Source organism: Rattus norvegicus, chromosome 7 (genome assembly GCF_021556685.1).
Source record: "Rattus norvegicus strain SHRSP/BbbUtx chromosome 7, alternate assembly SHRSP_T2T, whole genome shotgun sequence".
Taxonomy (NCBI): Eukaryota; Metazoa; Chordata; class Mammalia; order Rodentia; family Muridae; genus Rattus; species Rattus norvegicus.
Window position 1 is genome coordinate 49,990,303 of NC_141540.1, and position 9,713 is coordinate 50,000,015.

Consider the following 9,713-nt stretch of genomic DNA (forward strand, 5'->3'; position numbering starts at 1 on the left):
CTTAGCCCATCTTCAAATTCCCTTCGTCAAACAATTTAGGCTGTTACTTTTTAATTCAGTTCCATGCAGTTTATTGGGGCACAAAGAATGCTGAAATAAATTGCTTCTAGCCCAACTTTGAACAGGGTCATTGCTTCCCTTTTAGATCTCATGAACCTGGCTTCCTCTGTCCACATTTTTCTCCACATTCTGGTCTTTGGCACTCTTACCGTATGACAAAATTGAAACATATGAGCCTATAAGGATCATGAAATACCTAAACATAGGATTTGCCCTGTTGGTTCTCTGAAGAGGTCTACCTAGAAAGTAGACTACTCATTATTCAGCTGTTTAAATCTATATACGCCAATAGAAAAGAAATGGTTTATATTTCTCTTCTTATTAGAGAAATTTTAATAGCACAGAATAAAGCTATCTTGCCAAGGTATTAGTAAGAATATGAGAATCTCTAAGGAAAGGATGATGGAGGTTGGATTAAGCATTGTTCACTGTGATCAATAGTCAGTCAACTGACAAATATCAAATGTTGGCCACTCTTCTAAATAGCTACTTCTATACTGAAGTCACTTCCTTTAAAACATCTTGTTAGGACATTCATAAGTCAATGAAACACAGAAGAACTAATTAAATAGCCAGACAAAAGAAAATACAGTAAAGCATACGAATGTGACTAAATCAAGATTTAGAATATGTGTTGGCGTAGGCAAGTTTGTCTTTCAGAAAAGGAAGTAATCACGGTTAAAACACCTATTAAGTAGAAGTAATATTGATCTCTCAAGAAAGATGAACAACCTTGTGCTAAGTACTTTCTTCCTTCCATCCAGTGATTTCCTGAAATGTAGGTCTGAGCTTAGGTCTCCATGGGTACCCTACAGTCCCATCACTTCACCATGCTTGCTGAAACACATGTGGCATTTTCTTAACCATTACTCACCTTTGCTCATCTGATCTGAGCTTTATGATAATATGAGATTCTACGGCAAAGAGAAATGATTCTAGCGCCCCTTTCACCATTGCCTTTCACAAGAAAGTGACTTAACAAGAAAAAAATTCAATAAGAATCTTTATAAATGGGAGGACAATTCAATACAGCCTTTAATGACTTTGAATGATTTAATCGCCTGGAGGAGCCTTTCTTTTAAGAAAAAAGCTTTCTTGAAGTAACACATTTTTTAATCAATGTAGCCCAATGACAAGGATGGCCTGACAGTAGGGTGAAATCCTGTCCATTCACTCACTCAGCTGTCACATTGTCTCGGTGGATTAGAATGCTATATTCAGGACACTGTTACATAGCTCCTTTCTCTTTCAGTAGAAGAGGTGCTGTCTAGCTAGGCACGGTGGCACAGGTCTGTATCCCTAACAACTGGATGGCACAGACAAACATAGAAACTAAGAAGACAAAAGAAGTATGCTGGCTTTGTGTCAGTGCTTTTGGTTGTGTCAAACCAAGCTAGGTTGTGTACTCTCACAAGTTCCACTCAAGCAAAAGCAATATAAATTTCTCATGTTAATTACTATAAAGAAAATTTAAAACAAAAAAACATTAGCTGGACATTAATCTCTATATTAGTGGACATAAACTTCATCATGCTCAGGGGCCTCAGTTCAGAGACAGGCGGTACTCTGATATTTATATTTTGAAACTTTGAGCCAAATTTCTCAGTTTCCCCATCTAGAATCTTCATATGGAAATAAAAGAATCCGTATTTCTAGGATACATGGGTTAACCTTGCCCTTGGATTCTTGCAAATCAAACTTTGCGATGGAAAGGAACCAACCTCACAAAGAACCAATGGGAGAATAGATCCTTGGTCCTGGGAAGGCTCCATGCCCCAGTGTAGGGAAATGCCAGGACAGGGAGGCAGGAGTGAGTGGGTGTGGGAGCACCTCATAGACGTAGGAGGAGGGGGTATGGATAGGGGGTTTCCAGAGAGGAAACGGGGAAAGGGGATAACATTTGAAATGTAAATAAAGAAAATATCCAATAAAAAAAAGATTAGCTGATGAGTTTTTTTAAAAAAAAAAAGGGGTTCCCACATGCTAGCATTACACATATTCACTACATCCGGCTTTTCATATCACTTTATACTGTGACTCTAAATTATCCTTTTTCACAGTAAACACATGGTAATTAAAGTCCTACTATTTGAAATGATCTAGATATTAACAGTAGTTTAACCTAAGACATGTTAAATAGCTAAACCAAGGGAAAAGGGAATGTAAAAATAGGTAACAGGTATGTGCTCCCTCAAACCAAAGTAAAACTGAAAAGTTCAATTATATGCAAAAAAAAAAAATCTCATTACCTAGAAATTACCTCAACTCTAGCAAGACAGAGAAAGAAGAATGTCTGAGACTTACTAGCCCTCAATCTAGCCAAATTATAAGCTCCAGATTTGGTAAGAAAATCTGTCTTCAAAAAAAAAGGTGAAGAGTGATTAATGAAGCATAGACTCATGTGTGCGCCTGCACACACACACACACACACACACACACACATACAAAGAGACAGAGAGAAACAGAGACAGAGACACAGAGAGAGAGACAGAGACAGAGACAGAGATGACAGAGACAGAGACAGAGACAGAGAGAGTCACACATGCACATACGCACATGCCACCACCACCACCACCACCACCGCATAGGTGGAGGAGGGAGGGAGAGAGTGAGAGAATTTTATTATCATTAACCTAGACTTTAGTATTATTAACCTAAGCATTTACTTCTCTTCTTCCTCATTCCTGCTTATGAGAAACTATGATGTCAATGAGGTTTCGGAGTTCCTTCCTCTTATTACCTGATCCCCACACTGTAATTCAAAACCAACCACGATGTTGTTGAGCAGTCTGTATTCACTTCCGGCTGTTCTGTTCAGCTAACTTGTTTCTGAGGTCAGATCATCATCAGTAACAAACAGGGGGTTCTGTGTACAAACAGCAGGGACCACACAGTATAGGGATTTATTTTTAATCTGAACGTGTTCATGAGCAAAATTCAGTATTAATTCATAACTTTTCTTAAAGAAACTATTTTTCTACTTTCCAGAAAAACAAAGGTAAAAGAAATAATCTTGAGCTCTGATTCTGTATGTTAACAGTGAGCTCATCATATTCCTCATCATCACCCTGGCGACTGGAAATGTGTTAAACAGTAACTACCTGGTAAATACAGCTGTGTTCGAGTCCAGTTCCAGTGAGTGACAGAGAAGAAGGAAGCCAATTCCATTCTCACACTATTGCGGAGGGCATTTTGTTAACAGCTGAACAGCATGTTGGGTAATTTCAGGTTTGTCACTGAGCAGCCTGAGAGACTGGTAAGGTTAATATCAATCCTTTGCTTTGGCGAAAGTGTGACAAGGAGCATTTTAACCCAAATTAGAAACAGTCTGAATTGAGAAATGCCTCCTACCCTCTTTGTTTCTTTGTTTCTTGGTTTCTGTGTTTGTCTCTTCCTTCCTTCCTTCCTTCCTTCCTTCCTTCCTTCCTTCCTTCCTGTCTTTCTTTCCTTCCCTATTTATTGATTGATTAATTGATTGATTGATTGTTGCTGGCGTGCTGCTGTGTTTTGTGTTAGTAATTGCTTCTTGCCTCCCCTGAATTAGGTAATGCTAGCATGACCCCAAAGCAGTCTTGCTGTTACTCGGTACAGAATTATCCTTTGAATTTGATGCTCTATGCAATGCGCTTCTGTCCAGACAGCCGCAGACAACAAGCCTGCCTTACAGTCCTTCTCACAGCCGAAGCCAGCTTCCTGGGAAGCAGTTACGTCTAACCCTCTTCTCCCCTGTTTCTCCTCTTCATCCCACGTTTGACTCTATGTGTAATTTCCCTGTCTGCTGGATCCTTTCTGTGTGTAATTTCCCTGTCTGCTGGATCCCTTCAAGTGAGTGGCTGTCAAACCACTGCTCCACGCCTCTTGGTATCATATTTCAACTGGGTTCTCTTTGGTTCCACAGGAGTTATTTACTAATATATGAAATTATTTTTGATTATCATGATTAGGGAAGAAGTAATAGCCTGTGGCAGACAAAGGCCCAGGACGCTGCCAAAAACCCTTCAATACACAACAAAGAATTATCTGACTACAATGTCTGTGGTGCCATGGACCAGGGTTGGAGGGGGGTGGTACTGAGTATTGTGAGCTGCTCTCAGTGATTTTTTTCCCAAGAGTACTAAGCTGTGTACTTCCCAGGTTGGTGGGATTGCTCTCAATGGACAGAAGAGATAAAGTGCTTCCTCCAAAACCTGTGTAACTGAGTTCCATCTCTGGTTATCTAGCACATCTGGAAGGAAAGAAAGGACTCCAGCAAATTGTCCTCTGACCTCCACACACATGCTGCACACACAAAAATAAATAAGTAAATAAATAAATAAATAAATTATTAACACAGTTTTTTTATTTTTATTTTTTATTTTGTGGTCTTTTTTCTTCTTTATTAACTTGAGTATTTCTTCTTTCTTCTTTACAATTGTTATTCCCCTTCCCAGTTTCCAGGCCAACATCCCCCTAACCCCTCCCCCTCCCCTTCTCTGTGGGTGTTCCCCTCCCCATCCTTCCCCCATTACCACCCTGTCCTCCGGCCAACAATCACATTCACTGGGGGTTCAGTCTTGGCAGGACCAAGGGCTTCCCCTTCCACTGGTGCCCTTACTAGGCTATTCATTGCTACCTATGAGGTCAGAGTCCAGGGTCAGTCCATGTATAGTCTTTGGGTAGTGGCTTAGTGCCTGGAAGCTCTGGTTGGTTGGCATTGTTATTAACACAGTTTTTAAGAGCTGTGTGCTTTCCTAAAATCACAGTGCACAAGCTGGGTACAATTGAAATGTCCTTTTGTTTGGGGTTGGGGATCTAATGAATGGGTGGGTTATTGCTTTTTACTTCATGCTTATGGAGAGCTTTGACTAACAATTGTCCTTCATTGTTCTAGTTAATGAGAACTAATCTATTAATAAGAAGTGCAATGGAGCTGCAGGTCTTTTGTTTTTCCTCAGAAATGCAGCATAACTGGGAGAGCAGACGGAGCAGCGGCGGTGATCCGCCCTGAGCAAGCTGAGCATCACTGATACTGGACTTTTTTTTTTTTTAATCACTAAAGAAATGCTTAATTTTATATATTTTTATATAAAGAATAATGTTCTGTCCTTTAAAAAAAAGTAATTTCCAAGTGAGCTTTTCCTTTTGAATCCCTCATGAAGCCTTAGGTAGCTTGGAGCATTAGCTCTTGTGACCTGTCATCTTCGTTTTTATTTTAATTGCTTACTGGGGCTCCCTGCTCGGTTCTTACCCACTGTGTAGGTCTTTACAGACTTTTTGGATGTGAGAGCATTTTCTCGGTTTTAAATTAAGAAAAGTCATTTCTTGACACAGCCTTGCTGTTCTCGTACTTTCCTCTCTCTCTCTTTCCACTAGAGTGTTCAAGTGGAAGGTCTTTTGTACTGTATTTTGATTAGCCTTCTCTTCTAACCTCCTATGGTGGGAGAGCAGAAATAGACCTACAAGAACCAATGCAAACTGGGTCAACAAAAGCTTTTCTCTGGTTCTGGTGGAGGTTTCTTTCCTTTCTTTCTTGACTGGATCTATCAGGCAGGAGATGTGTTGGGAAAAGGAGAGAGTGGGTGACCCAATTTTAACAAACTGACCAGGCACCATAACACTCTTTTCACAATAGAGTCTGATGGCTGCCTTGCCTCCTGTATGATCTGTCTCCCATTCCTGCTAAGATTTTGCTAGGTTTCCATTTTTTTCTGCATTATATTTTATAAAGCTCATAGCTGCAAATGAGTTTGTGTATATGTGTGTGTGTACTTGTGTGCATTTTCTTCCTCTCTCTCTCTCTCTCTCTTTCTCTCTCTCTCTCTCTCTCCCCCCCCATTTGTAAACTGCTGCCTCTTTGCATAATTAAGAGACTATGCTATCCTCCCAGATGATTCTAGAAATTTTATATCCATGATATCCATAAATCTGATAGTTACAAAATAAATAATAAAAGTATCTCTTTGAGGGCTTGGGGAGATACTTTGGTAGTTATAAGAGCATTGGCTACTTGTCCACAGAACCCAATTTAAGTCCCAATATCCACATAGTGACTCCCAATTGTCTAAAACTTTAGTTCCCAGTGATCTGACACCTTCTAGCTTTGGAAGGCACCAGGCACACACAAGTTACACAGATATACATGCCGACAAAACATTCATGTACACGAAATAAAATGAAATTAATTTTAAAGTAGCTTTTTTAGTACATGGTAAAATGAAGTTTCTAAGGTTTTTGAGATCATGAAAATAAATCTGCTTAAATTATTTGATAAACTATATAAATACAATGTGTCAGGACCCATGTAAGACTCTAGAAAAATAACATGATGCTCTCTCTAGAGGGTCATTATCTGTTAGAGAACACAGCCAAGCAAAGGATCACTAACAGAATAGAAATAAGCAGTACCTAGAAATCCATGGAGCATCCCAGAAACACACAGGTACCAAAGACCAAACCAACAGTCACCTGAGCTTTGACCCACCCACAAAACTGAGAATTAAAGACTTTTCTTATAATTTAGCTGCCTTGAGCATTTTATTATAGTAATGCAGAGCTGGACCAATATTTAGGATAAATAGTATTTTATTCAAAGAGAAGACAGAATTTCATTTGTACTTTTTTATTTCAGAACAAAAACACCTTAGGTGTGGGGACTGTTAAAGAAAACAAAAGAACAAAACCAAAAGATTATACTTACTACCTGATCAAAATATTCTGTATATTATTATTCTGTCAAGTTTCGTAAAAGATATAATTTGTACCTAAGTCATATTTTTCAAGGATCTCTGCCCTATAGATGCCCTGTCCATCTTTCTATATGTTCTTTCCATTTTGTGATTGTTTCTCTCATCCCTTTCTTGACTACCAATCTTCAATTTCTCAGATAACATTTGTCATTTTTAGCCAAGTAGCCACTATCTCAGTAATAAAACATGAGGGAGAAATTGAATCCTTAACACTTTTTACCAATTATCAGAGAAAAATCCATTTAGTGTTGAGGACATCTTTATTGCTAGTCATTAATTCTTTTAGTTCGCAATAGAAAAATCATAAAAAGATCCCAACTTTCTAACTAATATTGTATGTGCCTTAAAAGTGTGATTAAATGCCCAACAGTGGGAAGAGGGAACTCGTAGAGTTCACCTCCAATAGAAAAAAGGGACATCAAGTGGAGGGGTAGGGTTGCCATCCCACAGTCAAAAACTCTGTCTCAGAATTGTTCTTGTCTAAAAGAACTGCAGGGACAAAAATGGAGAAGATACTGAGAGAAAGGAGGTCCACTGACTGGCCTAAAGTGGGATCCATCTCAAGAGGGACTCTAAGGCCTGACACTATTTCTGACGCTATGGTGTGCTTACAGACAGGAGCCTAGAATGTCTGTCCTCTAAAAGGCCCAACAAGGAGTTGACTGAGACAGATGCAGACACTTACACCCAACCATGGGACTGAAGTCGGGGACCCCTGTGGTTGAATTACGAAAAGGCTAGAAGAGCTGGAAAGGAAAACAATATAGGAAGACCAGCAGTCTCAACTAACCTGGACCCCTGAGATCTCTTAGACACTGAGTCACCAACCTGGAAGCATACATGAGCTGGTCCAAGGCCCCAAAACATATACAGCTGAGGACTGCCTGGTGTGGCCTAAGTGGGAGAAGATGCAACTAACCTTCAAGAGACTTGAGGTCCCTGGGAATTGGGAGTTCTGGCAAGAGGTGTGGGGAGGACATCCTCTTGAACACAGAGGGGAGGAGGAATGGGATGAGGAACGGGAGTGTGGACCCAGAGGGGGACAAGGACTAGATTTTAAATAAATAAAAGTAATTTTAAAAAACAGGATGTTGGATGGGAAGGAGGTATACGTTGATCTAGGAGAAGTTGGAAGACAAATATCATCAAAATATATATCATATCAAAGTCTCAAAGTATTAATAAAATATTATTTAAAACATGCAACATAGAAACTATAATAGAATAAAAATCATAAATTCCAGCTCAAGCAATATTTGATTCATAAAATAAGGCTTTCTGTGAATATCAATATATCTATAATTTTCTTAAAGTTGTGTTTTGTTTGTCAGGCTGATTAGATTTTTTTTTCTGGTCAACTTGACCCAATCTTGTATCATCTAGGAAGAGCAAAGCTCAACTGAGAAAATGCCTTCATCGGATTTGCCTTTGGTAAATCTGCAGCACATTTATTATTATTATTATTATTATTATTATTGTTGTTGTTGTTGTTGTTATTATTATTATTATTATTATTATTATTATTATTATTATTATTGAAGTGGGAGCATCCAGCTCACTATAGATGGGGCCAGCCCTGGACATGTGGTCTTAGGTTGTTTAAAAGTATAAGCCCAGCAAGTCACAAAGGCAAGACAGTAAGCAGAATTCTTCTATGGTTTCTGCCTCTGTTCCTGCTTCTCGGCATCTGTCTTGAGTTCCTGCTCTGGCTTCTCATTATGAGGGACTGTAAAAGACGCTTTTGGCCATGATGTTTAGTATATATATATACTAAAGTACTTGTCATACCAAGAAACATTGACCAATTCATTAGCTCATAAACACATCTTTGATCACTTTTATTTCAATTGATTTATACATATGGTGCAAGATAGAGGTATAATACTACTTAAATTATGTGTATGCTCACATTTACAGTGTCTTCTAATTTGAGGGTGTGCAAATAGCTCCATTTATATGGGCACTTGCTGACAACCTTGACAACCTAAGTTCCTGCAAAATGTCTTCTGACCAGCACATGTACATGATGGTACACACATACACACACACACAGAGAGAGAGAGAGAGAGAGAGAGAGAGAGAGAGAGAGAGAGAGGCACAAAACATATATAAATATAATGTAAAAGTTAAATGTGGATTTAGTGTAAGATCTTTCAGTTTTATGAGGAATATTTGTAGCCTAAATTTTGATGGTGAATTAAACAATTATTAAATGATGAGAGGCATTACACTGGACTATTGCGATTTATCAGCCTATCTGCTCTGCAATGAGGAAAACATTTTTGGAGTCACAAAAGCTTGAACAGCTCGTAAAGCTCTCACAAAAGCACCATTGAACATGACTACAAAATGACAGAATGACAGGACAGGCCACTTCAAATGAAGCATAGGATCTGTATCAAAGACATTTATATTTGAACAATTACAAATGTCAAAAGCTTGTAAATAATAATTTAGTACCAAAAAAGAAAATAATAGCTTAGGATAAATCTAACAAGACACATTATGCATCAGCAAAATTTAGGCAATTCTCAAAGATAATACCAGCCTGAACCAAGAGAGGGCTCTTTGTCCAGACAGATGGGAATGTAACCTCAGGAAATCTTGTGCAATATTGTTGAGGTTCTAGTTCAAGTTTTAAGATTAGGCAAATAAGCAACAATACAAAAAATATCCATCTCTAAAAAATGGTTGCATTTTTTAGTTAATGTTAAAGAGTCTCCTAACATAGTACACACATAACCCAAAATAAATTAAAGGAATATATTCCCAACCTATGGGCCAACTGACTCTTATTTAATGGGCAGATAAAGAACACTCATTTTTAATGTCACAAGATAAACAAAGTGAACTGACAGCTGAGAATTTTAGAACTTGTTCTCCTAATCTCAGAAACAGTGTCTCTTCATCCACATTGACAATAAAGAA

General features: G+C 38.5%; 1 long non-coding RNA gene across 1 annotated transcript; it reads left to right on the top strand.

Annotated features, from left to right (window-relative positions):
* The first annotated feature begins 3,188 nt into the window (after positions 1-3,188).
* Positions 3,189-7,874, top strand: LOC148004660 (uncharacterized). The gene is made up of 3 exons (XR_015626120.1): positions 3,189-3,316; positions 4,281-4,360; positions 4,995-7,874. It is a non-coding gene; the product is annotated as an uncharacterized LOC148004660 (long non-coding RNA).
* Positions 7,875-9,713: the final 1,839 nt, after the last annotated feature.